At 34.9% G+C, this 4,936-nt stretch overlaps 1 protein-coding gene across 6 annotated transcripts in view; it reads left to right on the top strand.

The window, feature by feature from the left end:
- The first annotated feature begins 266 nt into the window (after positions 1-266).
- CSNK1G3 (casein kinase 1 gamma 3) overlaps positions 267-4,936 on the top strand; it is a 65,735-nt gene continuing 61,065 nt past the window's right edge. Inside the window, exon 1 of one of the 6 annotated variants that reach the window (XM_031061234.1) lies at positions 267-338. The gene's annotated coding sequence lies outside the window, so the exon portion shown is untranslated. The remainder of the gene's footprint in view (positions 339-4,936) is intronic. The other 5 variants (XM_031061232.1, XM_005426185.2, XM_005426186.2 and 2 more) reach the window with 5 other exon arrangements.

Raw genomic sequence — 4,936 nt, 5'->3', positions numbered from 1 at the left:
ACTAACACATCAAAATTGTCTAATTGCATTTTGTCATTTGCATTTTGCAGATTTCAGACTTAAGTTCTATTGAACCCATAGAAGAATTCTTCCTTTTGGTTCGGTTTGTCTTTGAGCTTGAGATGCTAGTTACCTGGTGAATGTTGGATCTGTTACATTTTTAAAGCTTCATTGGCTGCATTTTCAGTTTTTGTAGAACATACTTTAAAAGCATGGGTTTCTTGACAGGTTCCCTTCAAGACGTTGGAAGGTGTGATTTAGTCCAGGATAGGACACATGTCTGCAGGCTATGAGAAAGTACTATTTAAAAACTGTATTATTATGTGTGGAAGAATCCCGTGAGTATCTTTTTGTATTTAAGACACCAAGCATTTTCCATTTTATGTCTTTATATTTGAATGAAGTAGTTAGCATGACTGTTAACATGTTTCAACATCTTTTTAATATAATGATATAAAGCAATCTTTAAAGGCATTCAGTGTTGCTTTAGAGGAATTCTGCTAGCTTATAATGAAGAACATACTTAATTTCATGTAGTATTGATATTTTTGATGTCAGCTTAAATGTAGATAATGTCCATAAAAATGCAGCTTTTTTAAAATCGTAATTAATTGCGCAGAAATCTTGGGAAGATGAAGTAATACTGTAGAGGCTAAAGTCAGGGAGATGATTGCTTTAAGGGTTGTGGGAGACATGTTTCGCTTCTAACCTCAACCCACTAGTATTTTCTTAGTTGCACCTTACAAATGCTTTCTTCTGGAAACAGAGAAGTTCAGGATAGAATGTTTTTTACTTTCTGTGGAAGATCACTTCTGTTGGCACTCATTCATTTCTTGCAATGTTCTGTCAGCAGGTTGCTCAGTGTATCAAGTTGTTAAGGTTTCTGTATAACATTTGCTAATAGTAGGCTGAGGCATCTTTAAATCTGGAGGCATCTTTAAATCTAAATAAAAAATTATGAAACTTGAGTTTATGGTTAACAGTGAAGAGGGAGGGCAGAATTTTTCCAACAGACAAGTGGAAGACAGAATAACTAAATTTGCTCTTAAGCTTTTGTCAGATGGAGAGAAAAATGTCTTTACAGAAATGCTCTTTGTCTTTGCTTTTAATTTTTTCAAAAGTATTTTCACTATTATTTGTTTTTATGTAAAACATTGTGAGACCTTTAAGTAAATAGTGTTGATTGTACTTTGAATTTTTAAAAATTTTCATTAAAATTAAGTCTGTTTTTTAAGGAAATCAGGTATTTTTCATCTGCAGCTGTCTCATCTGCTGCCTGTAGAAATGTGGAATTTTTAGGGCAGTTTTAACCAAACTTAGGTTGTTATGCCTGTGAAGATAAGTTCCTATAAGCTTCATAAAAACCAGTTTAGATAGCAGATATTTATTAACCATTACCATGGTGAAGGAAGGATTTTATATGTTTTGTGTGGTAGTAGCTTGAGAGCTGTTCAGCTTGCTACTTGTAGTACTAGGCAAGCAACAGAACATCTCCTCTGAAGAAGGGAACATTTTAATGTGGGAAGAAAGGAGAGGTTTTGTGAAGAAAGAGAGCTGAAGATGTGTCAGAGGGTGGCCTGCAAATGCGGTGGATATGTAGAAGATAACCAGAAAGGTGATGTTACTACGCTGGGGCAGTGTGGGTGTTGAACACTAATCTGTAGGCAGCTAAGTTTAGCTAACGTTGATGCTTTTGAGGAATGATTCTATTTTAATCTTCCTAAGTAGTGCAGCAAGCATTTAACTACACACAAGTGTCCACATCAACATACTGACATTTTCTCATTTTAATGCTTGAGAATTTTGTTTTGATTTAAAATCAGTGTAGTTAAGTAACTGCCATCAGACCTTGACAAAACTGATGTCAACAGCACCAGATTGTTTTGTTCTCAGAACTTTTAATTTACATCAGATGATTTCATATTTAGTGTCATTTGAATTTGTGTAAAACACTGGGAGACTTGTTTTTTCCTCTGAGTTCCATAGGAAGGCATTGGTTTAAATATGTCTTGTATTACATAGCTAATGATGAATCCAAGATCTTAACTGTGGCTAGTGTTTTGCCTTAATTTTTGTCACTGTACATCTTATACATTCAATATGAAGGTTTCAAGCATGATTCCATTTGGTCTGGTATCTGAGACTTTATCTATACCATTTTATTCCATATTAAACTTATAACAGAAGAAAAAAGCTTTATAGCCTTTTGAAGACTATAGAACTTCAATTTGACAGAGACATTTTAGGTATACATTGCAGTGAAAGTCTTGCAAGTGAGAGGAGAGTTGCAAGTGTGTGTAGTAGTGAAATACTTGGAACTGCTGTAGAAGGTACCTATCTGGTTTATGGAGACAATTAGGCAGCAGAATCATTTGATTGCCTTGTAGTTTGTTATTGTTAGAAATCCTTGGCAGATTCATAGCTGCAAAACTTAGTCTGGAGACATTTTCCTGTACTGTGAGTTATCCCTTTTCTCACATGTGGCGTTATTAAACTTGAACTTGACTCCTGTCTTAAGTTCTTGAAGTAGAATTTGACCATGTAATTAGAGTTAAGTGACAGAGAATTGTGTCAGAGAGCTAAAAATACTTTTAATTTTGAAAACAGATCTTCACAATCACTGTGGAATGCTAGAGCACATTATGTATTTTAGCCTATCCAAAATCTAACCTGAAGACAGAATGAGTGTCTTTTGGACTCTCAGAAATGTTTTGGGGTTTTTTTTCCATGTAGCACCAGGGTGCTTCACAATGCTACTTAGTTTTGTCTTCAGATATAGTTATGGTGTTAGATTAAATGTAATACTCTTTTTTTTTAACTTCTAGATGTGTTAACTTCACAGTTTCTCTGGCCTAGCCTTAGGCTAATCTGAACCTTTCTGTTGTTCTGCTGTAATACTTGCATGCTGGGGTGCAATTATTTGTGTAGAAAATTGACGCCTCCATTATGTAGTATTAGCTAGCTCAGCATTAGCTTTCTGCCAGCTGAGGACAACATAGCCCATTTAAGTATGTATGGTTGTGGTGGTGGAAATGTGAAGAAACAAATTATTGAAATATTGCTTAACCATCAGTTTTGTCCTTTCTGTTCTCTTTTTAGTAAATCAGCTTTAATAGTGTCATTAGATTTTAAAAAGTATTCCTTGTGTTATGGCTCTCCTTTCTGAAAACTGACTTTCAGCTTTTACTCAGAAATGGTGATTATAGGAAAATGCAAGAAGGATGCCTGAGCAGAAGTTTTAACCAAATAACTGCATGGACTTGCATGGAATCTTTAAGTGAAGTTGGTAGGATTTTGTAGTGAAAGTCTATGATGAAGTGTAATTCATAGATTAGGGCCAAACTTGCCTTCTAGATCACTGAGAAAATAACAATGTTTATGCAGTGACCAGAGATAGCCATCTCATCTGATGTTTGTTTAGAGTTAACAGAGATGAAGAGATTGCTTGGAGATCTTAATTGCTACATAATTAGTCCAGGCTGTCATTTGTGGAAAAATTGTGTTGACTTAGGATGACCCCCAGTACTGTACATGTCTTCTTATGTGACATCATTTTGACCAGAGCTGGCAGTTGGTGGTGCAGAAGGATGCATTATTGTTAATTAGGTAGTACTGACAAAATTAAGTGTAGAGAACAGATACTGAATTTTGGATATTGGCAGCCCTCCAATGTGTTCATGTGACTTTAAACCTGGGTACAAGAAAAGTTGCACTAGACTAGTTTAGCTAGAATAGACTTCTTAAACAAGCTTCAGTAAGGATGAGGGAGGTTTTTGGTTAGTTCTTGTACAGGCAAGTGGTTGATTAAATGTTAGTAAAGCTGTTTCTCTGTTAGATTTTGTGCATTTAAGGAGGATTATATGTGGTCGTATGTGGTTTGTACATTCCCTAGGGATGTACTTTCCCTAGGGAAATGCGTAAATACATGAAAATTGAAACGCTTATTCTAGAATCTCGAATTAATTATTTTTGTTGAAAATAGTTGTGGCACCTTATATGGTAAGAGAAAAATCTAATTTTTTATTTAATATATATACCACTGGAGATGAAAACAAGACTTCAGAAGGCTTGGTTTTGTAAATACTTTCATAAGAAAGATACTTGGATTTACCTTGACTCTTTCAATTAGGCTGCTTCTTTCAGTGCATCTCATTCATATGTATTTGAAGGTTGAGAATGTATGTGTGTAGACTTACATTGTTACCTAAATCCTTGTTTTATGAGGAAAATCATACATATTTGTAAGAGTAAGCAAATATGTATTTTAAACCAATTGTATTTTTTAGGAATGCTGAGAGTCTAGTTTGTACACCAAAACGAATAAATTCGGTTCTTGGTTTTGCAAAACTCAGCTGTGTCTAGAATTGGTTGGTATTACAGAAGGCAGACGTGGCAAAAGACTGAATGCTGTGAGAACAGTACTGTTGTCTGAGTTTCAGGAAGTGAAAATAAGAATCTGTAGAAAACTGAGACTTTTAAGTAAGAAAGAAATAGTAGTATAGAAGGTACTTGAGATAGAAACATTGTAATGTTGGAAGTTGTGGTAATGCAAACAAAATTTATGCGCACTTGTGATCTGTTAGTTGCTTTCCAGTGAGGAAGAGCATGAATCAAAATAAGTGTTTTGAGGCCATGCGCACTGAGAAATAAACTGCACGGTTGAGATCCTGCATGATCTGTTATAAAGAGATTTCATTTGCCTTTGAAATAAGGTTATTATATTTGCTTTCTTAAATAAACACCCATGTCTTCTGAAGTGTGAAAAATTTTATGTGATCAAGAAGTAGCAATTGCTTTGTGTGTTTTCCCTCTTTGCTGATGAAACTCTAGGAAGGATTTCAAACTTACTACTGTATTATGTACTTTTTCTCTGCGGAGGAGATGTAGCAAATGTGGGTTCTGTAGTTAAGTATTTGGAAAGGCAAACTGGCGGAGA

The sequence above is a fragment of the Geospiza fortis genome, unplaced genomic scaffold (genome assembly GCF_000277835.1).
Source record: "Geospiza fortis unplaced genomic scaffold, GeoFor_1.0 scaffold44, whole genome shotgun sequence".
In the NCBI taxonomy this organism is placed as follows: Eukaryota; Metazoa; Chordata; class Aves; order Passeriformes; family Thraupidae; genus Geospiza; species Geospiza fortis.
This window is presented reverse-complemented; position numbering and strand designations above follow the sequence as displayed.